The sequence below is a fragment of the Leucopleurus acutus genome, assembly GCF_964270905.1.
Source record: "Leucopleurus acutus genome assembly, chromosome: 15".
Classification (NCBI taxonomy): domain Eukaryota; kingdom Metazoa; phylum Chordata; class Mammalia; order Artiodactyla; family Delphinidae; genus Leucopleurus; species Leucopleurus acutus.
In genome coordinates, this window is record NC_139157.1 from 79,479,851 (window position 1) to 79,505,339 (window position 25,489).

The following is a 25,489-nucleotide window of genomic DNA, read 5'->3' on the forward strand; positions in this document are numbered from 1 at the left end:
TACAATGCTTTCAAAATTCCAAAGTGATGTGATTTCTGGCCTAAAATTGTATACCAAGCCAACCTATCAAGCAACATGAAGGTGGAAAAAAGCCATTTTCTGACATGCAAGATCTCCAAAAAAATTTGCTTTCCTTGTACTCTTCCTCAGGAGTGTTCTGGAGGACGCACCCCATCAAAATGGGCATGTAAATCAAGACAGAGGACGACCCGGTGCAGGAGACACGGCTCAGGATGAGGGTGAAGGAAACCCTGGGTGGTCGCCGTGCGCCAGGCGGAGATGCTTCCGTCCATGTAGGACTGGCGTGACCCATGCGCAGGCAGGTTGTTGGAGGTCAGCAATATGCCTTCCATCACAGGGGCTAAATCATGAAAGACAAAACCATACGCCCCTGTAGGCTGGGAAGGCAATCTAGAACATCAAAACGAAGCCAGAAGCTGATGTCTGTGCAGCAGGCTTGCTGAGCAGCCGGCCTGGCTGAGAGGACGGGGGGCGTCTCCAAGAAACACCACCATGGAACTGGGTCATTGAACTGACACAACTGACCTTGTGAACAGTTTTACTGACAGATTATTGCAAGATGTGGGAAGAATTATGAAAGCAACAACAGCAAGAAATAGGCATTTATTTACTACCGGAAAAACAAACAGTAGTAGTACAATATAATACGTATAGGTATAATGTAGACCCTGAATTCTGACTTATCAAAAAATTACAAAACCTAGATTGGAAGGATGGGAGGGTCTGCAGAAGGTAAACAGTGAAAAAAGAGCTAAATCTTCATTTACTAGAATTTTAAGTTAATAGAAAATGTTCAGAATTGATTAATCAGAAGTTAGCTGTATGCACATACTATTGAAAAAATACAGACATTGGTTAAGTATCAGAAAAAACAACAGAAAAATAGAAATGGTTGCTTCTGGAAAGAAATCCTGGGGGGTGGAGTGGGAGAGCTGAGGCAGGGAAACATCATATTCTGATATAAAGAGTTCATATTATTTCACTTTTTATTTATTATTTTCAATTAAACTTTCAGTTTTGTTAGTTGTAACTACAAATTCAAATTTGTAATTGTGGAATCATATGCAGTTGCAAGAAATAATACCGAGGTCCTGTGTACCCTTTATTCAGTTTCCCCCAGTGATAATACCTTGCAAAGCTACAGTGCAGTGTCACGGCCAGGGTGTTAACACTGATACAGTCCAGATACAGAATGTTTCCATCACCACCAGGAGTTCCCATGTTGTCCTTTTACAGCCACACTCCTTCCTCCCATCCCCTACCCGCCATGACTCCTGGCAACCACTAATCTCACTTCCATTTCTATAATTTTGTAATTTGGAGAATGTTATATAAATGGAATCATATAGTATGCAACCTTTTCAAATTGGCTTCTTTTCCACTCAGCATAATTCCCTCAAGATTCAGCCAAGCTGTGCATATCAATAGCTCGTTCACCTTTGCTGCTGAATAGTACCCCTGGTACATGTGTACCAGAGTCTGTCTAACCAATTCACCAACTGAATGACATCTGGGTTGTTTCCAGTTTCTAGTTATTATGCTATGAACACTTGTGTACAGGTTTTCTATGAACGAAAATTTTCATTTCTCTGGGATAAATGCCCAAGAATACGATTTCTTAGTCATGCTTAGTTTTATAAGAAACCACCAAACTGTTTTCCCGACTGACTGTATTATTCTACATTCCCACCAGCAATGGATAAGAAATCGTTTCTCTGCATTCTCCCCAGCATTTTGTGTTGTCATTGCTTTTTATTTTGGTTATTCTGATAGGTGTGTAGTGATATCTCCTGTGGTATCAGTTGGCATTTTCCTAATAGCAAATGAATTTAAACATCTTTTCATGTGCTTATTTGACATCTGTGTACCCTCTCCAGTGAAATGTCTGTTTTTATCTTTTGACCATTTTCTAATTCAAATTTTTTTTTTTTAACTCTTGAGTCTTATCTTTGTTGGACATGTGGTTTGCAGACCTTTTCCCTCAGCCTGCAACTTGTCTTTTCATCCTCTTAACAAGGTGCTTTGCAGAGCAGACGTTTTAAATTTTCATGAAGTCCACTTTGTCAATTTTCCTTTCATGGATCGTGCTCTTGGTGCTGAATCTAAGAACTTTTTGCTTAGCTCCGGATCCTGAAGATTTTCTCTTACGTTTTTTCTAAAAGTTTTATAGCTTTATGTTTTTACATCTATGATTCATTTTGTGTTCATCTTTATTATTTGACTTTTAAAACTAGGCAAATGTATTACTTTGGTAAAATACGAATTCTTTGGAAAAAATCTAAAAGGCTGATGAAATAATCCTGACTCCCACTACTTGTGATGCAGTCTGTTTCCTATTCTGTCCTGCCTCATCCCATCTACCCCACACCTCCCACCTTGTGAGTTTGATTTCACGACACTCTACTGTAGATTGAAAAGGACTATAGACAGTCTCTTCTGCCTGGTGCAACCCCCATTTTTACTTCTCTTCATTATTTCTTCTTTTCTAACTTCTCCATCATCAGTTCTCTCTCAGATGTTTAAAAAAATCACCCACTGCTCTTTGGCACAAAAGATAAAAACTCTTTTTTTGTCCCTTTCACGCCCTTCCCCGCCAGGTGGCACACAGAAATGCGCGTAGTCTGCAGCCCACGTCTCATAAGGGCGGGCAGTGGGTGGGCTCCACACCGGCTGAGATAAGTTACAGCCTGGGAAAACGAGGGTTACTCTCATCGCTTTCTCTTTGAAGTTTCTAAGTCACCTCAGAAACAGAACACTGCATCCGTATTCTTCACCAAACTACATCCTTGATAACTTCCTAAAATATGATTTATCTCAAATTTCAGTGCAAACGTAGCACACGGCTGATTACTCCCAGGCAGGTAAAATATACCACACACAGTGGCTGCCGACCACGGGAAACCTGGTTGCTGGAATTCGGTCAAAATGGTAATCTAACCGTGTTTAGCAAACACACTAACCAGCACCCTCGCAATTTGGAAAACCAGATTTTTATTTTTTTTGTTCTCAGTCTTGCTAATTAGCAACATTCAGAAATACTAATTCACACTAATGAGGGATCTATTATGTAAGACACTACTGCACTTGAGCACTTTCTCTGTAAGACCAAAGACCCCACTCACGCTGACTGAGTAGATAATTCATGCACTATCAGCATCTTAACTTATGTTAATTATGATGTGAATTTCTCTAAGATTCTCTATTAGGGATTGTCAATTAACCTTACTGGCTAGCAGAAATGCTGGCAAAAATTCATGGATGGTTCCTGACACTTAATTAAAAGGAGTCTTTCTGTTTTGAGTGATGATATGAAGCATTGGAGAGTGTTCAAAAATAACTGACATGGTCTCTATGCTAAAACTGCTGATCACACCATAACAATGCCTAGTAACTGCCTAGTACAATACTTAAAAAATTATTTTGAATCGCACAGGTTACTATTGATATATTCACCATCTTTATTCAAAAGGGAACATTGGAGTATGTTTTATACTTCTTTTAAAATTATTGCAACAATAAGGCAATACAGGAGTTTAATTATCTTCTTAAAAACCACTCAAATATCCAGTTTATTGACTATCTCAACATTCAGTGATTCAGCAATAAACACGTTTAATAATATCACACTCTGGGCTTCAGTGATGCATCTCATTTGTGTGGGGGGCTTTTTACAATCCCAAAGCAATTTCTATAAAGAGGTGCAATGAACTGACTCCTGACTAAATAAATATTAAATCATTTATTTGGTCATTATCTGTTAATTATCCATTCGCGATAAATATTTTCTCAGCAACTATTATGTGCCATGTACTGTGCTGTCATATAGTAAATCAATGCCTCTCTTCCAGAACGAACGCATTATTTCTGTCACCTTTAATAAAGGCAATGATCCATGATAAAAAATAGTCTGAGATATAATAAGGATAACTTCATTCTTCCTGTGATTATATAAATTATTTACCAGGAAGACTCCTAAAACTCACTCTAAGGAATAAAGAAAGAAAGTTTGTGTGAACATATAGCTTTTAAACTTCCATTTACCGTTGACAGAAATTGCCATCGAGTGCTGGAAGAAAGGAAGATGAAAACATGCAAATTAATCAAGCCCAGGACTTTAACTCATTAAAATCAATGCAGAAATTAGCATTAATAAATTAACAAATAATAACAATACATTCAATGTACTGAGTACCTGTTCTGTGCCAGGCAAGAATATTACACACATTACATCTCACTAGGGCACAAACAATCCTATTAGGGAGGTTTTATTCCTGCTACTTTATTCTATTTCATTTCTTTGGCCACATGGCAAGGCTTGTGGGATCGTAGTCCCCTAACCAGGGGCCCTCAGCAGTGAAAGCGCGAAGTCGAGTCCCAGGCACTGGACCGCCAGGGAATTCCCTCCTGCTACTTTAGGAAGAGAGAAGGAACTCAAGCACAATGAGGTTAGGTCACTTGCCTCCTCCCCAACTACCTTGTGGGGGAAGTGGGATTTGTAACAAGCTCCCTTTTATTCCCAAACTGTGTTTTTAACCACTGTGTTGGATTAATTTAATTTTCATAAAAAATTTCTTGAGAGCTCACCATACTGAATTGAAAACAAATATATAAATAGTCACAGCTTTGTGAAAACATTTTTTTCTCACTCATAGACACAGAGATCGACTTTTGTAGACTTTCATAGTTCTGCCGGTAAGTGATCTCAGTGTGTGCAATAAAAGCAAGGCAAATTCATAGTCCAGCAGGACTGCCTTTATTAGAACGAACGCTCCGGTAATCCTAGCACAGCCAAGTGATTATAAGAAAGCAAAGGCCAACCACTGAGACAATCGCGGGTCCAGCCTGCCGGCACCACCCCAGCTGGCCTCCTCGTACAGTAAAATAACTGAACCAGGTCAGATTGGAAGAGGCTGATGGATGGCTCCTGCTATTCTAGACTAAGACAGACAGTACGTCACCTTAGGGAGAAACATTCTGAAACATGGCAAAGTGACTTAAAAGAACTTACTGAATCTTATCTCCAAAAAGATGAGCTCTGTCTCCTTTGAACCATATTCAGAGACATCTGACCACAGTCAAACAGTCAGGATTTGCAGTGGCCCAACAAACTGCAGAATTACAAATCTGCACTATTCATTAAACAATTCTGTTGGGGAGTTCAAAATAGATCTGGTAAACTATTCCCCAACTTTCAATTCTTATTAGGCTAGCAGCGATACTGCCAGGAAATGACAACGTGTTGACATTGGTACCATTTGGGTGAGCTTGGCCAGAGATGGCAACGTTTAAGAGTGGCCTTTCAAAAAATAATGGGAATTACTGATGTGTTACCTTGATGCTTGAAGGGGTGGGAAACAATACTTATAGATTATGTAATGACTAAGGGAGCATGGCTTGAGCAGACAGGCCATATTAATTGGAAAAGAAGATATCAAATCGTTTGACTAACACTACACTTATAGCTGATTTATTCCACATTTCATGCATTCACTCATTCGTGATGTGATGTATGTGAAAGACATCTGCTAAGCAGCATGGTAGGACAAGAAGAGCTTTGGAATCATGCCTAAGCGCGATTCCAAACCCCAGCTCTGTATTTAGATTGAGCTACGTGGGCAAGTTATTTACATTTTCTGGGTCTCAATTTTTTTATCTGCAAAACAGCTGTGTGGGTGTTGAAGGAGCTAACAGATGGAAAATGCCTAGATGATTGGAATAGTATTGCCGATCGCTGGAACAAAGCTGGAGCCGTCCATAGGGGTGAATGGGGGACCGCTGACGCCAGAAATAACAGTCTCCTACACTGCTGTTGCAACAATATTCTTTAACAGTGGACTATCATTACCTACAGAGGAGCTGACAAGTGCTTTGGTGCATAGAAAACTACATCTCTTTATTCAGATCTTTACACTTGCATTCTTCCCAGGAGCAACATGGCTTTTTCTTCAGCTTTTGTCAATCACACCCATTAATGAATGCTTTTTAAAAGGGCTGCAGACAGTAGGTTGCATGCCTCCCCTTGCGTCTTCTGCAGTGATTTTAACGATGGCAGTTGGTGGAAAAGAGCCATGTGGCTGATAGGGTCTTGGTGCTCCAGCTGGGTGTCAGGACTGTGCCTCTGAGGTCGGAGAGCCGAGTTCTGGACATTGGTTCACCAGAGACCTCCTGGCTCCACATAATGTCAAACGGTGAAAGCTCTCCCAGAGATCTCCATCTCAACGCTAAGACACAGCTCCACTCAACGACCAGAAAGCTACAGTGCTGGACACCCTATGCCAAACAACTAGCAAGACAGGAACACAACCCCACCCATTAGCAGACAGGCTGCCTAAAATCAAAATAAGATCACAGACACCCCAAACACACCACCAGACGTGGTCCTGCCCACCAGAAAGACAAGATCCAGCCTCATCTACCAGAAAGCAGGCACTAGTCCCCTGCACCAGGAAGCCTACACAACCCACTGAACCAACCTTAGCCACTGGGGGCAAACACCAAAAACAACAGGAACTACGAACCTGCAGCCTGCAAAAAGGAGACCCCAAACACAGTAAGTTAAGCCAAGTGAGAAGACAGAGAAACACACAGCAGATGAAGGAGCAAGGTAAAAACCCTCCGGACCAAACAAATGAAGAGGAAATGGGCAGTCTACCTGAAAAAGCATTCAGAATAGTGATAGTAAAGATGATCCAAAATCTTGGAAATAGAATGGAGAAAATTCAAGAAACATTTAACAAGGACCTAGAGGAACTAAAGAGCAAACAAACAATGATGAACAACACAATAAATGAAATTAAAAATTCTCTAGAAGGAATCAATAACAGAATAACTGAGGCAGAAGAATGGATAAGTGACCTGGAAGATAAAATAGTGGAAATAACTACTGCAGAGCAGAAAAAAGAAAAAAGAATGAAAGAATTGAGAACAGTCTCAGAGACCTCTGGGATAACATTAAATGCACCAACATTCAAATTATAGGTGTCCCAGAAGAAGAAGAGAGAAAGAAAGGGACTGAGAAAATATTTGAAGAGATTATAGTTGAAAACTTCCCTAATATGGGAAAGGAAATAGTTAACCAAGTCCAGGAAGCGCAGAAAGTCCCATACAGGATAAACCCAAGGAGAAACATGCCAAGACACATATTAATCAAACTATCAAAAAGTAAATACAAAGAAAAAATATTAAAATCAGCAAGGGAAAAACAACAAATAACATACAAGGGAATCCCCATAAGGTTAACAGCTGATATTTCAGCAGAAACTCTGAAAGCCAGAAGGGAGTGGTAGGACATATTTAATGTGATGAAAGGGAAAAACCTACAACCAAGATTACTCTACCCAGCAAGGATCTCACTCAGAGTCGATGGGGCAATTAAAACCTTTACAGACAAGCAAAAGCTAAGAGAATTCAGTACCACCAAATCAACTTTACAACAAATGCTAAAGGAACTTGTCTAAGCAGGAAACACAAGAGAAGGAAAAGACCTACAATAACAAACCCAAAACAACTAAGAAAATGTTAATAGGAACACACATATCGATAACTACCTTAAATGTAAATGCATTAAATGCTCCCACCAAAAGACACAGACTGGCTGATGGATACAAAAACAAGACCCGTATATAGGCTTGAAATCATACCGAGTACTTTTTCTGACCACAACACTATGAGACTAGATATCAATTACAGGAAAAAAATCTGTAAAAAAATACAAACACATGGAGGCTAAATAATACACTACTTAATAACCAAGAGATCACTGAAGAAATCAAAGAGGAAATAAAAAAATACCTAGAAACAATTGACAATGAAAACAAGATGATGCAAAACCTGTGGGATACAGTGAAAGCAGTTCTAAGAGGGAAGTTTATAGCAATACAATTCTACCTCAAGAAACAAGAAACAACTCAAATAAACAACCTAACGTTACACGTAAAGCAATTAGAGAAAGAAGAACAAAAAACCCTCCAAAATTAGCAGAAGGAAAGAAATCATTAAGAACAGATCAGAAATAAATGAAAAAGAAATGAAGGACACAATAGCAAAGATCAATAAAACTAAAAGCTGGTTCTTTGAGAAGATAAACAAAATTGATAAACCATTAGCCAGATTCATCAAGAAAAAAAAGAAGACTCAAATCAATAGAGTTAGAAATGAAAACAGAGAAGTAACAACTGACACTGCAGAAATACAAAGGATCATGAGAGATTACTACAAGCAACTATATGCCAATACAATGGACAACCTGGAAGAAATGGACAAATTCTTAGAAAAGCACAACCTTCCGAGACTGAACCAGAAAGAAGTACAAAATATAAACAGACCAATCACAAGCCCTGAAATTGAAACTGTGATTAAAAATCTTCCAACAGGGCTTCCCTGGTGGTGCAGTGGTTGAGAGTCTGCCTGCCGATGCAGGGGACACAGGTTCGTGCCCTGGTCTGGGAGGATGCCACATGCCGTGGAGCGGCTGGGCCCGTGAGCCACGGCCGCTGAGCCTGTGTGTCCGGAGCCTGTGCTCCACAACGGGAGAGGCCACAACAGTGAGAGGCCTGCGTACCACAAAAAAAAAAAAAAAAAAAAAATCTTCCAACAAACAAAAGCTGAGGACCAGATGGCTTCACAGGTGAATTCTATGAAACATTTAGAGAAGAGCTAACACCTATCCTTCTCAAACTCTTCCAAAATATAGCAGAGGCAGGAACACTCCCAAACTCATTCTACGAGGCCACAATCACCCTGATACCAAAACCAGATGAAGATGTCACAAAGAAAGAGAACTACAGGCCAATATCACTGACTAACATAGATGCAAAAATCCTCAACAAAATACTAGCAAACAGAACCCAACAACACATTAAAAGGATCATACACCATGATCAAGTGGGGTTTATCTCAGGAATACAAGGATTCTTCAGTATAAACAAGTCAATCAATGTGATAAACCATAGTAACAAATTGAAGGAGAAAAACCATATGATCAACTCAATAGATGCAGAAAAAGCTTCTGACAAAATACAACACCCAGTTATGATAAAAACCCTCCAGAAAGCAGGCATAGAGGGAACTTACCTCAACATAATAGAGGCCATATATGACAAACCCACAGCCAACATCGTTCTCAATGGTGGAAAACTGAAACCATTTTCACTAAGATCAGGAACAAGACAAGGTTGTCCACACTCACCACTATTATTCAACATAGTTTTGGAAGTTTTAGCCACAGCAATCAGAGAAGAAAAAGAAATAAAAGCAATACAAATCGGAAAAGAAGAAGTAAAGCTGTCAGTGTTTGCAGATGACATGGTACTATACACAGAGAATCCTAAAGATGGTACCAGAAAACTACTAGAGCTAATCAATGAATTTGGTAAAGTATCAGGATACAAAATGAATGCACAGAAATCTCTTGCGTTCCTATACACTAATGATGAAAAATCTGAAAGAGAAATTAAGGAAACACTCCCATTTACCATTGCAACAAAAAGAATAAAATACCTAGGAATAAACCTATCTATGGAGACAGAAGACCTGTATGCAGAAAACTATAAGAAACTGATGAAAGAAATTAAAGATGATACAAACAGATGGAGAGGTAAACCATGTTCTTGGATTGGAAGAATCAACACTGTGAAAATGATTATACTACCCAAAGCAATCTACAGATTCAATGCAATCCCTATCAAACTACCAATGGTATATTTCACAGAACTAGACCAAAACATTTCACAATTTGTATGGAAACACCAAGGACCCCAAATAGCCAAAGCAATCTTGAGAAAGAAAAACGGAGCTGGAGGAATCAGGCTCCTGGACTTCAGAGTACACTACAAAGCTACAGTAATTAAGACAGTATGGTAGTGGCAGAAAAACAGAAATATAGATCAGTGGAACAGAATAGAAAGCCCAGAGGTAAACCCATGCACATATGGTCACCTTATTTTTGACAAAAGAGGCAAGAATATACAATGGAGAAAAGACAGCCTCTTCAATAAGTGGTGCTGGGAAAATGGACAGCTACATGTAAAAGAATGAAATTAGAACACTCCCTAACACCATACACAAAAATAAACTCAACATCACTAATCATTAGAGAAATGCAAGTCAAAACTACAATGAGGTATCACCTCACACCAGTCAGGATGGCCATCATCAGAAAATCTACAAACAGTAAATGCTGGAGAGCGTGTGGAGAAAAGCGAACCCTCTTGCACTGTTGGTGGGAATGTAAATTGATATAGCCACTATAGAGAACAGTATGGTGGTTCCTTAAAAAACTAATAATAGAACTACTATACGACCCAGCAATCCCACTACTGGGCATTTACCCTGAGAAAACCATAATTCAAAAAGAGTCATGTACCAAAATGTTCATTGCAGCTCTATTTACAATAGCCAGGACATGGAAGCAACCTAAGTGCCCATCAACAGATGAATGGATAAAGAAGATGTGGCACATATGTACAATGGAATATTACTCAGCCATAAAAAGAAACGAAATTGAGTTATTTGTAGTGAGGTGGATGGACCTAGAGTCTGTCACACAGAGTGAAGTAAGTTAGAAAGAGAAAAACAAATACCGTATGCTAACACATATATATGGAATCTAAAAAAAAAAAAAAAAGTTTATGAAGAACCTAGGGGTAAGACAGGAATAAGAAAGCAGACATAGAAAATGTAATTGAGGACACAGGGAGGGGAAAGGGTAAGCTGGGATGAAGTGAGAGAGTGGCATGGACTTATATACACTACCAAATGTAAAATAGATAGCTAGTGGGAAGCAGCCTCATAGCACAGGGAGATCAGCTCAGTGCTCTGTGACCACCTAGAGTGGTGGGATAGGGAGGGTGGGAGGGAGACACTAGAGGGAGGTGATATGGGGATATATGTATAGGTATAGCGGATTCACTTTGTTATATAGCAGAAACTAACACACCATTGTAAAGCAATTATACTCCAATAACGATGTTACAAAAATAAAATAAAATCAAAAAGAAAATGCCAGTCAACTCCTGTCGTGTATTAGGTGCTAACAACGTTGTCTTCCCTCCCTTTCCTTCTGAGGCTCTGGAAGTGAAAGAAACCATGGGGAGAAACACAAAGCGATCATCCATCGACACCGTGTCCGCAGAACCAACTGCACATAATAAGAGTGAGTAAGCTAAAGTGGCGGGTGTGGGTTGGGACAGTGGAGTCCCCACTTCACGTGAGGCCATCCCCATGATTTGCTGTGACCCTCAGGATGCAGTGACTGTCACTCTGTGAGCACTTGAGCCGAGGCCTCAGCAGACCTTGCAGGTTCCGCTTCTACTCTTTTAACAGAGAAGAACAAGCTTGACTCCATACTGGATCTGCTTCTTTTACTTTAACCTTCGTATTCTACTACTTTTGCTTCCAGTGAAGAATGTTGCCTCTAGCCTGAAATATACAGAACAGCCCATTCTCAAGGCTCTGACCTTTAAGGGTATAACACCGTTTACATTCATATAGAGATAACAAAGTTGCAGAACAGAGAATAACATTTGTCTTGTTGGAGGTTTACAAGAACATTGTGACCCAACCGCGGACAGCCGCAAGAGCAAAGGATGCTACACAAAGAAGTTTGCAACAAGTAACCACGCCCTTCCCTCATCTGGCCTTTAAAGATGCTTTGCTGAAACCCTTCAGGGAGTTTGGGGGTTTTTGGGGCCCCAGCCACCTATTCTTCTTGCTTGGCCCTGCAATAAACCTTTCTCTGCTCCAAACACCGAGGTTTCGGTATTGTTTGGCCTCACTGTGCATCAGGCACACGGACTTGCATTTGGTAACACTCTCTTAGGAACCTACCACCACGAGAATCTGCCCGACCTGCTGGAGTCTGGGAGACTGCATCGAGTGGAGATGGGTTTGCCCAGCAGCTGGTCACAGGTGTACAGGTGAGTCCAGCCAAGGCCCGAAGAACTGCCAACAGAAGTGCAGGCTGAAAAAGGGTTGCTGTTTTAAGCCACTAAATCTGGGGGGAGGGGACAGCTTTGTCTGAACAGGTAACTGATACAAATACAAGACAACGTGAGGTCATGACTTTTTTCAACCAAAACACAAAATCATGGGAACACAGGTTCAGTTTGGGGAAAGCTTACTCACTGGCTCTGACATCATGATGTAGTACACCAGTTGCTACTGCATAAGACGAATGAAAGATGGAAATCTCTCACCAGGGGGAATTCAGGGTTTCATGTGCAAATGAATCTTTGTGACTAGAGGTACAGGGATTAATTTTCCCCAGGCAATATTCTTCTGAGCTTTCTATATTTTCAGAGTTTAGGAACTGTTGTTATGCATTGTACGTGGCAACAGACGAAAGAGATGGCAAGAGAAGAAAAGCTGGGAAAAATCAGACGTTGAAAATAAAAGGAATTTAGAACAATTTGAGCTTCATACTGCAGATAACAGAAAGCAAAGCCTGGGTAACTTGGCTTTTTCCTGGGTCAGCCATTGAAAGGATCCTGGCCTTTTTTTCTTCTTTCTTTTTTACCCAGTAGAACACTCCATGAGAGCAATTAAATATAACTTAAAAATTGTGTCCTATTGGTTTCTCTTTGTGGAACAGAGAACTAAGTGTGCCTTTGAAGGAAATAGCTTGAAATATATGAATGAAAAATCACCATGCAGCTGAAAAGTGCTCCCCTTATATAGGGGCTAAATTCTGTGATCTGTGTAATAGCTGACTTTGTGCTTACTTTGTGGAAAGTGTGAAGGCTGCACAGTGAGGAAGATGCATCCCCACTCCCCAGGGCCAATCAACACGGTCACCGGGGTGGGGCTGGTGGTAAAGCTTACAGACAAACGGGTCATGTCTACTCACCTGGCCCCTCTAGTGCCAGAAAAATGCTGGCTCTGGGCAGTCCCCCCACATTCGGTGACTTGAATGGGAACCCACCAGTTGAAGGGAATTCATCGTCCTGTGACGGCTCCACTCTGGAGAGCTCACGTGCGCACGCGCACACACGCACACACGTCAGGGTAGGCGGGGCACAGAGGACACACTTCTCAGGAGATTCAGGGCTGCAGCCGACAGTGGAAGGGAGGAGGAAGAGTGGGGCTCATGAGAAGTAAGAGGCCACGCAAAGCACTTTTCTCTGCATCCGAGGAGGTGAGGGCAGGTCAGAGCAGCATCCCTCAGCCGGTCCTCCCCTCGTCCTCTGCTTTTCAGGGGGCATAAGAGGTGATGGTTGAGGAGGAGCCAGAAGAAGAGTTGCAGAACGCGGGGTGAAAAGATCTCTCTGGGGCTGTCTGGCTTGACCTCCTAGGGGCCTGGAGCCCCTGAGTGTTGATGATCCAGGTTTGGGGTGAAGGCATCCAGGGATGGGCTCTTCCATTGGTGCGGCGTCTCTCATTGCTAGACTGTCCTGATACTGAGCTAAAAGCTGGTATTCACACTGGGTTCTCGTGCTGCTCTTTGAAGTGACCAAGAACATCCCTTCAACCTCCTGAAGCAGCTAAAGGTGGGCCACACATTATAACAGAAAGAGCTCTGGGGTAGAGGTTAGCACACTTTGGCTTTGCTCCTGACTAGCTGGCTTCCTGCTTCCTCATGTTCTTTTATTTCTTGTTACACTAATCAAATGCTCCATATGACTTTTGAAAGGCTGCACTAAGACTGGAACACAAAAGACTAGCTGTCACGTGATCAAGGCTGACCAGGATGTGCCAGGGTTTTTCTGAAATATAATACGTAGGATTCTGGACGTGACATGGTTAGACTGGAGACCCCAAGCCCAAATGCCTCTAGACGGAGGCAGGTAATGGAGACAATTGAAAGGGATGGGAAGCTGGTGGTTGGGGTTCCTGGAAAGACAACAGGCAGTGGTGGAAACCTGTCACTTAAAAGACCCACCAGTGCAATGGCATCCGTGTAGCTAGCCATTGAGACGGTCCCCAGTGAGTCCACTTCCAGGTACCCACCCTCTGTGCAGTCCCCTTTACATTGTTCCAGGGTTGGTCTGTGTGACCCTGAGGTGGAGGAGGTGATGAGATGTTAGGCTATAAAGGACTGCAGCAGAGGTAGAGACAAGGACATGACCTCACCTCTTACGAAAACACCAAAATCACAACCAACTGCTGGACTGCCATCGCCAAGAGAACTGCTGGAACATACTAAAAGAGATATCCTACGTCCAATGACAAAGAAGAAGCCACAACGAGACAGCAGGAGGGGCGCAATCACAGTAAAATCAAATCCCATATCCTCTGGGTGGGCAATGCACAAACTGGAAAGTAATTATACCACAGAAGTTCTCCCACAAGAGTAAAAGTTCTGAGCCCCTAGCCTGGGGGTCTGGCAATGGGAGGAGGAGCCCCCAGAGAATCTGGGTTTGAAGGCCAGTGGGGTTTGACCACAGGAATTCCACAGGACTGGGGGAAACAGGAACTCCACCCTTGGAGGGCACATACAAGGTCTCGTGTGCACCAGGACCCAGGGAAAAAAAGTGGTGATCTCATAAGGGCCTGGGAAAGACCTACCTATTGGTATTAGAGGGTCTCCTGCAGAGGCTGGGGGCAGCTGTGGCTCACTGTGGGGACAAAGACACTGGCAGCAGCAATTCTGGGAAGTACTCACTGGCGTGAGCCCTCATGGAGGCCACCATTTTCTCCCCAAGACCTGGCCCCACCCAACAGCCTGTAGGCTCCAGTGCTGGGACGTCTTGGGCCAAACAACCAACAGGGCAGGAACACAGCCCCACCCAACAGCAGATGGGCTGCTTAAAGTCTTCCTGAGCCCACAGCAGCCTGCTAAACAAACCCCTTGACACGGCCGTGCCTGCCAGAGGGACAAGACCCAGCTCCAACCACCAGTGGGCAGAAGCCAGTCCCTTCCACCAGGAAGCCTGCACAAGCCTCTTAGACAGCCTCACTCACCAGGGAGCAGACAGCAGAAGGAAGAACTACAACCCTGCAGCCTGTGGAAGGGAAACTGCAATCACAGAAAGTTAGCCAAAATGAGATGGCAGAGGAATATTTCCCAGATGAAGGAACAAGATAAAACCCCAGAAGAACAATTAAGTGAAGTGGATATAGGCAATCTTCCCAAAAAAGAATTCACAGTAATGATGGTAAAGATGATCAATGTCTTGGAAAAAGAAGGGAGGCACACACAGATCGAGAAGATACAAGAAATGTTTAACGAAGACCTAGAAGAACTAAAGAACAAAAAACAGAGATGAACAATACAATAACTTAAATGAAAAATACATGAGAAGGAATCAATAGCAGAGTAACTGAGGCAGACGAATGCATAAGTGAGCTGGAAGACAGAATGGTGGAAATCAGTTGCCATGGAACAGGGCAAAGAAAAAAGAATGAAAAGAAATGAGGTCTAAAAGACCTCTGGGACAACATTAAATGCACCAACATTTGCATTATAGGGGCCCCAGAGGGAGAAGAGAGAGAGAAAGGACCAGAGAAAATATTTGAAGAGATAATAGCTGAAAAATTCCCTAACATGGGAAAGGAAGTAGTCACCCAAGTCCAGGAAGTACAGAGAGTCCCAGGCAGGATAAACCGAAGGAAGAACACACTGAGACACATAGTAATCAAACTGACAAAAATTAAAGACAAAATAAAAATATTAAGAGCAACAAGGGAAAAGCAACAAATAACATACAAGGGAACTTCCATAAGGTTATCAGCTGATTTCTCAGCAGAAACTCTGCAGGCCAGAAGGGAGTGGCAGGACATATTTAAAGTGATGAAAGGGAAAAACCTACAGCCAAGATTACTCCACCCAGCAAGGATCTCATTCAGATTCGATGGAGACATCAAAAGCTTTACAGACAAGCAAAAGCTAAAAGAATTCAGCATCACCCTACCAGCTTTGCAACAAATGGTAAAGAAACTTCTCTAGGCAGAAAAGAAAAGGCCACAACTAGAAACAAGAAAATTACAAATGGAAATGCTCACTGGTAAAGGCAAACATACAATAAAGGTAGGAAATCATCCACACACAAATATGATATCAAAACCAGCAATCATGAGAAGAGGGAAGCACAAATGCAGGATAGTGGAAATGTATTTGAAATTAAAAGACCAGCGACTCAAAACAACCTTGTTTATATATAGACTGCTATATCAAAACCTCATGGTAACTGCAAACCAAAAATCTACAATAGATACATACACACAGAAAGAAAAAGCAATCCAAATACCATTCTAAAGTTAGTCAGCAAATCACAAGAGAAGGGAACAAAAGAGGAATGGAAGAAAAAAGACCTACAAAAACAAATCCCAAACAATTAAAAAAATGGCAATAAGAACATACATATTGATAATTACCTTAAATGTAAATGGATTAAATACCCCAAACAAAAGATGTAGACTGGCTGAATGGATACAAAAACAAGACCCGTATATATGCTGTCTACAAGAGAACCACTTCAGATCTAGAGACACACACAGACTGAAAGTGAGGGGATGGAAAAAGGTATTCCATGCAAATGGAAATCAAAATAAAGCTGGAGTAGCAATACTCATATCAGGCAAAGTAGACTTTAAAGACTGCCACAGAGACAAAGAAGGACACTACATAATGATCAAGGAATCAATCCAAGAAGAAGATATAACAAGTTTAAATATATATGCACCCAGCGTAGGAGCACCTCAATACATAAGGCAAATACTAGCAGCCATGAAAGGGGAAATCAACAGTAACACAATAACAGTGGGGGACTTTAACACCCCAATTACACCAATGGACAGATTATCCAGACAGAAAATCAACAAGGAAACACAGGCCTTAAATGACCCATTAGACCAGATGGACTTAATTGATATTTATAGAGCATTCCATCTAAAAGCAGAATCCACATTCTTCTCAAGTGCACATGGAACATTCTCCAGGATGGATCACATGCTAGGCCACAAAGTGAGCCTCAGTAAATTTAAGAAAACAAGTCATATCAAGCATTTTTTCTGACCACAACACTATGAGATGAGAAATCAGCTACAAGAAAAAAACTGTCAAAAACACAGACACGTGGAGGCTAAACAATATGCCGCTAAACAGCCGATGGATTGTTGATGAAAACAAAGAGGAAATCAAAATCACCCAGAGAGAAACGAAAATGAAAGCACGATGATCCAAGACCCACGGGACACAGCAGAAACAGTTCTAACAGGGAAGTTTATAGCAAAAAATCTTACCTCAGGAAAGAAGAAAAATCTCAAAGAAACAACCTAAAGTTACACCTAAAGCAACTAGAGAAACAGGAACAAAACCCCAAGTTAGTAGAAGGAAAGAAATCATAAAGATCAGAGCAGAAATAAATGAAACAGAGATGAAGCAAACAACAGAAAAGATCAACGAAACTAAAAGCTGGTTCTTTGAAAAGACGGCAGCCTCTGTCTTGGGTACTCTCATCTTCTCTTGAGCGTGTACTGTCTCTGCGGCTGAACCACACGAGGACGTCCAGGCAACGAATGAAGGGGCCGATGTGAGGAGGGAAGGAGACCTGCCAGCAAGTGCTGCAGTGAGCTGAGAATGGACCCCCCACCCCCTACCCCCCGCTGAGCCTTGATATGACATTGGGCCCAGCAAGAGTCTGACTCTGAGCCAGAATCACCCAGCCAAGTCACTGCAGGACTCCTGACCTCAGAGACTGTGAGAGTGTAAGTGTCCATAAGTAACAGATAACGAATACAGCATTCTAATTCACCCACGTACACATGCACACAAACTTTGCTGTGCTGGAGAAACAAAATTCAGAGCGCCAATTTACACAACCCTGCAATTCTCAATAAAACCTGGATCCGCAGAAGGTGGAAAGACATGGCGTAAGGCTGTACTCAGAGGTCACCTGGCATCTTAGATTCTGCCAGAAGAAAGGAGGTAGAATCCATTCAAAACTCAGATCTAAAGCAGGGAGCTATTTTTTCCCCACCACGAGAAACCAAACATAATTTTCCCTATCACTGTAGGGTGACAACAAACATTGGGGAAGAACCTAGAGAAATCTGGACAGAAATCTTGTTCTGTGATACAGAGTACTTGGATCAGAATAGAAAGCCACGGCAATCTCCAGTTCAATCAAAGTAGAAACGCATTTCCCCAGTAATTAAAAACGAGGAACAGGCATTTCACAAAAAGTATTGGAAAAAGCAACCATTTACCGGAAATACGATAAATACTTAGTCTCTTAGAGTCTATAACCAGAGATTGAAAGGTCTCTTCTCCCCAACCCCCCATAGGGATAAGAACCCTGGGACACAAGAGCAGACGCTGGGGGACAAGGAGGGTGCAGGACACCCAGGAGAGGAGCAGGACCCGTCCCTGGCTGAATAAATGGGGAACCCGGACAACTAAGGAGAAAAGAAACCCGTGGACAAGAATTGAGGTGATTCCTCCAGGTAATGCTTTTCACCAGTTACCTTGGTGAGGGATGGAAAGTGTGTTTCAGATTCCTACTAAATACCCTCCAGGCTTTTGCACAGAATCATGCCAACAGTTAAGTTGGGCATAGACTGGACTTTTAATTTCCAGACTTTCGACCCAGTCATTCTCAGGAAATCCTTTTGTTCTGGTGTGAAAGAAAACCCTCAGGCTTTGTTCCAGGTGGAGCTCAGAGGAGTGGGTGAGCTCCCCAGTCAGGGGTCCCTTCCAGGGTCCAGCTGAAGCCCTGAGGGAAGACAGCCTTCACAAGAACTGAATCTGTCAACACGAGGCAGAGTCATCAACAGGTAATTTCATAAAGTGCCAGGAGGTATCATGTATTGTGGAAAACGATAATCAGAGTCTGGTTGAAGCTGGATCAACAGTGCAGGAAGTCAGGAAAAACGCTAAGTGCAGTGCTGTGCTTGGCATTTTGTGGAAACACCAAAAATGTCAACTGGGGAGACTGAGAAAAACACGAGGGAAGCAGATGCCATTGGAAAAGAAGCGCAAAAGAGGCCCAGCACCAGATGAAAGGGCCGTGTGTGCGGCTGGGTGAAATATGAAATGCTGGTAGCTTGTGATGTATGCCGCCTGGAGGAGAATACCCCGTTGTGGGTACAGGAGTCTGTTAGTTGAGGCTGGTTGCAAAACCACTGCACTAAAATGCTTCCCTTTTGCCATGGTTCCCGTTGCTCTACTGACAATCTCAAACAAGATGTTTACGAGACGGTGGGCCGGGGACCCAGGGGACAGAGGTTAAAGGAGAGAGGAAGGGGATGGACGTTCTACCTTCTAGAGGAGTTGAGGGTTCCGGCATCCTGGGCTGTGCATTTCTTCTCTTTTGCTCATTTCAGGTGAGACCCAGTCGGCTGTCACTCACCCAAAGGGAAGATGGGGTACCAGGCAAGCAGCCTGAGGCACAAGGTGTCTGGGGCCGTGAGGAGGTGCTGAGGAAGGCGGCTGCCCCAGTTTTCCCCTGGTGGCCATGGTGATAGGAAGCCCACAATCTGGGCCGACTGCACGTGAGGACAGATTGTATTATCTCAATCCGAATTCATTTATTTTTCCCTAGGTTTTGCTTTACCCACTTTGTCCTTCTTTTGAAATACAAGGAGTTGGGCCAGTCTGCGGTCACGGTCTCATGGAGATTAGGTGATGAAAGAAAGGAGGAAAAAAAAAAAGATAATGATAAACAAGAAATAAACCAAAAACATGTCCCAATCTGGCTTTCAGACGCTCAGAGGAACAGCAATGACGTGTGGACAGAATACTGGGGAGGAAGCATGTTTAGGGGCATTCTTCCCTGCCACCTTCACGACGAAGCAGGGAAGATTTCTTGGTTGTGTCAGACACCACTGGAGGTTTTCTCCCAAGAGCCGATCCCCAAACAGAAACCCTCACATCTCTCCAGTCACACCCCCTGCCCCGTCCCCTGACCTACTCGCCGTGGAGGAGTCTGGCCACAGACCAGGTGCTGGATGCCGACTGGCAACTCCAGCGCCTGCTCTCCTCACCAGTGGTCATTTCAGGCGTGAGATCCAGTTTTGCCACATAAGACGTGACTGGACCGTTTTCCTCACAACCTAGGGCGGTCCCCCCTTTGCCTGTCAAAGCGCCGTGTGTGGGGAAGATGCTCGTAGCCATCCGGCTGCCAGCCTGGAGGAAGCAGCACACAGACCACAGCTGGGCAGAGCGGAAGGAGAGAGCCGGGAGCAGGGGAGCCAGGGCGCCTGCCTCCTGGCTGGGAGCTGTGCCGCCTCTGACCTTCTCTTCACGTAGTGTTGATGATACATTTCACTACTGGTTAAGGTAGTGGAGCCTGCTTCTCTGTGTCCCGCAGCCAAAGGCACCCTAGCGGGTACCCTGGCTGGAGGAGAAAGGCAAAGAAGAGAAGTGGAGAGAGAAGAGCTCCTTGCAGTGCCTGGAACAAGGGAACGGGCCTCAGGGACCCCCATGATCGGCAGACCAGCCTCTGCTCGGGGACCCCTGCACCCAAGGCTGCTAGTCTTTATCATGAACTAGAGCGGCCAGCACGAGCCCTGAGGGCTTCCCACAAGAACTGATGTGTTTCCTTGAGCAGCAACAATGTTACACATGTTAAGACATGCATGTTACATGCAGTATTCGAGACAGATTTTTTTTTTTCACGCTCTACAGGGTGGAGCCACCTCCAGCTACTGCCTTATCTCTGTCGAGATTTTCGTGCTCTTTGATGCAACTCTGAAAGGCATTCCCAGTATAGCAGGGTCCGTCAGGACAGCCTCTTTGATAGCAACCTAACTAGTCACCAGAAACCTTGGCTTGCCCCTAGCTCTCCCTAATTTCATCGTTTGGGCTCTGCTGCCTGGCATTCCTTGGACTTGCTTCCGCCACGTTCCATGTGCTCGTCTGTGCTGATGGCTGTCCATCTCCTGATACCACCTTCTGCATCTGGAAACAGACCTCAGATGGCCTCACGGTTTGCCTCCCTCCTTGGGTGACAAATGCAGGCCAGATGGCTGTGATCCTGAGCCTCTGCTGGGTGCTTGATTGACACAGAGACGGGTCATCTAAAGGCCGTTTCCCAATTTGCCGAATCTTCCACTCTCTTTTTTTTTTTTGCGGTACGCGGCCCTCTCACTGTTGTGGCCTCTCCCATTTCGGAGCACAGGCTCCGGACGCGCAGGCTCAGTGGCCATGGCTCACGGGCCCAGCCGCTCCGCGGCATGTGGGATCCTCCCAGACCGGGGCACTAACCCGTGTCCCCTGCATCGGCAGGAGGACTCTCAACCACTGCGCCACCAGGGAAGCCCCGAATCTTCCACTCTTTGAAGACAATGCAGCTCAGAGGTTTGGCAGCTGAGGCTGGGAGAAGGAGGGGTGGGCCAGTGGCAAAGTCGAATGGCTTCTAAGGGAGGGGGATCTGGCCAACTGAAGATGGAAGAGCAACAGTGCGAAAAAGGAGAAATGAAAGATGCTTAAAGGGAAACCGATACGACATCTGAGGGTGCAGCTCTGAACGTGTCCTCCAGGAGGGCTGGGAAATCAGATGGTCTGGGTGTGCACCAAGGCTGCCCTGCTCACGGCTTAGATCTGGGCAGCTCTCAGCTCCCTCATTCACAAGATGGGGATCACGACTTGCTTCCCTCATAGGGTTATTGGAAGAATTAAATGAAATCATCGAAGTAAAGCATTCAGAACAGTGCCAGCCAATAAATGTTACTTTCATCATTATTATTCTTGTATATTAAAATACAAATATTTTTAAGCCACCTAATTTATTTTATTTTTAAAATGAAAATTGTACATATTTAAAGTGTACACCATGATGACTTGATATACATATACATATAGTGAAATGAAATTGTGGTATAAATTATACAATGGAGTATTACTCATCCTTGAAAAAGAAAGATGTCCTGCCATTTGCAACAAGATGGATGAACGTGGAGGCCATTAGGCCAATTGAAATAAGCCAGACACAGAAGGCTACAAAATGCAAGATCACACACTCATTATATATGGAATCTAAAAGAGTCATATCCTACCTAAATTCTGAGATTGTATGAAGAGGCTTAAATACTATTGATTGACTAGTGGAACATTTCTATCTCTTATTATGAGATTTATAAACTAAAACTACTATTCATATCATATTGGTCAAAATCAGTTTGCTATGGCAGGCAACACCACCCTAGTCCCTTACAGTTTACTTTCTTCCTTTTGCTCTTTGTAAATTTCTGGTGACAACATCTGCCTGTTACTGTCCACTTCTCTGGTACACATGGATGTGGAATTTAAAATTGTGTCCTTTAAAATGTAACATGTAAATTTCATCAAAAATGATAGCAAATAAAAACAACATGCAATACTTAATAACCTTTTGTAAGAGTCATTAAATTATAACAATAATACCATCTGTAGTAAAGGCTATCAGATTTGGGAAGAATCATTAAAATTTACAGATTAACCTTAAATTTCTTTTGTTTTCCTATTATGGTGTCTTTTAGTTAACAGGCTCATTATTTTCCAAATGTAAGTTAGTTATTAACCTCAAGGCCAGTCTGAATTTCTATTTTTCTCTCTGCTATTCATCCACTCTCCCTGAGCTGTTAATGGGCATTGAAATGCCTAAAATATGTAAAGGGAAAACAGAAGTAGAAAAAAAAGAGCCCCAGAAGCGAATGAGCAAATAGATCCAGAATAACTGGGAGTTGGATGCAGTATTATATATTATTTTCTATGGGTAATAAGTGGATTTTAGAAATACTTAAAACATATACAGGCACTATATATAAAAATGTATAAATTGAAGTCTACATTTATTTGATAGCTACTTCAGTTTTTTTTTTTTCTATAAAAAGTGAATTTCTGTTTTCCCAACATCTAACCATGAGGTAAATCAGAGGTCAAGGTTCTGGGCTACTGTACGGAGCAAGGAGTCAGGAGTCATGGTCTCTTGCGGGTGGGCGGCCAACAAAGCTACTTCAACAGGACAGCAGTCGGCCTCCTGTCACTTGGGGGACTCAGAACCAATTCAGACAGGTATCAACCAGGGAAAAGCAATTCCCTTCTAACCAAAGAGAACTGCACTTGTACGAGATGAGGTAGAAAATGCATGGTAGGAGACCTTTCCAATTTGTGGTTTGGAAGAGAACAGGACTTCTGTTTCTATTTGTCTGACCTCTGAGACATCTTTGCAGTAACTGAAAAGAGTGTGATGGATAGTGCTGACTCTAGGAGTCTTTGAAAAATGCTTCCCCTCTGGCCAAACATACAAGTAGAATTCATTTTCCATATTCAGAAGCTGGATTGTCTGACTTTTATATTTAGGTGTGCTCAGCCAACCGTAAGGACCTCACAGCACGGAAGCGATGCTTTCTGAAGCCCACGTTGGGAGGGTAAGGACCCGCTGTGGCAATACATGCGTTTCCAGTGCGTGTGGACCCAGGGTGAGGCTTGGAGCTGTGTGCACCCCGGGGATGCTGTGCTGTGAGTTTGCAGGGGCTCCGGTATGGGCTGAATGGCATCCCGACAAATTCCATGTGCTGAAGTCCCGGCTCTCAGTCCCTGAGAATTCAGAGACAGGGTCTTGAAAGAGATAATGAAGTTAAAATGATGTCATCTGAGTGGGTTCTAATCCAATATGACTGGTGTCCTTATAAGAGGAGGAAATCTGGACACAGACATGCACAGAGGGAAGAAGTGGAGACACAGGGAGAAGGTGGCCGTCTGTGACCCAAGGAGATCTCAGACTTGTAGCCTCCGGAACTGTGAGAAAATAAGTTTCTGTTGTTTAAGCCACCCAGTCTGTGGTACTTTGTTACGGCAGCCCTGGAGCCTAATACAGTTCTATTCGTAGTAGGAGCTGTCAAACCTCATTAGACAGTCCACGTCTACCCTCGGTGAAGGCTAGTCCCCGGCACCGAGACCAGGAGGAACGCCACCTAAGGAGAGGGGTTTGGTGGCCACCAGTTAGACCAAGGGCCCCCACAGTGAGGGAGAGGAAAAGGGCAGTGTCTGAGAGGAGGACCTGATTTTTTAATAGAAAATCCTCTGCTGCCTTTTTATCACAAAAGCTTTACATGTTCATTGTAGAAATAATAGGAAATACAGATGAACAACATGAAGAAACAAAATATAACTCTGATCTTACCTCTTGGAGGTAACTGTTCATTCATTGTTATAAATCTTTCCAGAACTTTTACTATAAATATATGAATTTACACACACATCCACACACAGCCAAGATGGAATAATTTACTTTTTGTGATCCTTTACCTATTTCAATAATTTTAGACTTATAGCATCTTTTCTAACGTCTGCTACTTCATTATATCGACTGTATCCTAGAAATGGCGTTGGTGGGTGGGAGGCGCCCAAGCTTAAGCAGATGTAAAGGCCTCTTGATATCTGTTGCCAACTTGCCTTCCAGAAATCATGTGTCCATTTATATCTGGCAAGTCTATTTTGAGTGCTACACAAGCCTTGTAACTGCTAACTCTTGACTCAGCTGTTCATGGGCTTTCAGCCAATTCCTAGGGAGGAGAGTGTGGAGACCAGAGGACACTGAGATCTGGGCCGCCAGTGACTCGGGACACTGGGGGCTTGGTGTAGGGCCGGGAGGGGTGTCCGGTGCTGGGGGGAGCACTTCCCACCTTAGCACAGCGGCAGGAGGAGGGCACCTGGCGGGTCAAGTGTGCAGCCCAGACGGCAGCTGCGAGCTCCGCCAGGAGGGCCTGTGCCGGGTCAGCCACTGGGCGCTGCTGGGAGAGCCCGACGTTCCTGGGTGTGAAGTGTGAGGAGGGAACTCCGGGGGCGTCCCTGGGAGTGGGGGGCGGCCCCACGAGCTCTGAATGGGCTGAGAGGGCCGGGGGCCGAGGGAGCCTGAGGTCGCTGTGGGCCCGGGTTGTTAATTTTATCCCGCTGCCTGGGAGAACGCAGGTTCTGCTCGGGAGTGCACACAGCGGGGCTGACGGCCATTGCGGGCTTTTCCGTGTTAATGGAAGATGCGATTTGACTTTGGTTCTTTGCCCAGGATAAGAGATCCTGGGGGGCGTTCTTAAAAGGAAAGCCAAGCTAATCTTAAATGAAAAGCAAAATGTTTTACTTCATAAACCTTGAAATTATATGGCACTCAATAAAACGTGTTGGCAAGTAAGCTTCTGCCACAAAATCTGATAAATAAAATAGGTTAATGCCTCTCAGGAGAAGAACCTGAATTCCACTTATCATTAGATAAGAACTTTCAGTGAGAACCTCTCTAACAAAGATGAGCAATGGTCTCTGATTTAGGGGAAAACAGAGCCTAGCAGAAAAGGAACCGCATCCTCACTGGGTCCAGAAAGGCTCCGGCCCCTTCTCCCTGTGTCTCAAGGTTCCCGAGCACCTGGCCATCTTCGGGCCTTTGCAGGTCAGACACGTCCTGTGCGTCTGAAGCACAGTCTTGTTGACCTGATACGCACCTCGCCTGAGAAATAACGATATACTGGAGATATGAGTGAAGAATTAACAACACTGTGTCTGACTTCCCTGAAACATAGACTTAGCTGTCAAAGTTGCTTCCAAAAGTAAACTTCTGTA

At 43.5% G+C, this 25,489-nt stretch overlaps 1 protein-coding gene across 1 annotated transcript in view; it reads right to left on the minus strand.

Annotated features, from left to right (window-relative positions):
* Positions 1-25,489, minus strand: part of KCNQ5 (potassium voltage-gated channel subfamily Q member 5) — a gene marked incomplete at both ends in the record, with an annotated part of 573,038 nt that overhangs the window by 31,768 nt on the left and 515,781 nt on the right. The gene's annotated exons all lie outside the window — the stretch shown is intronic.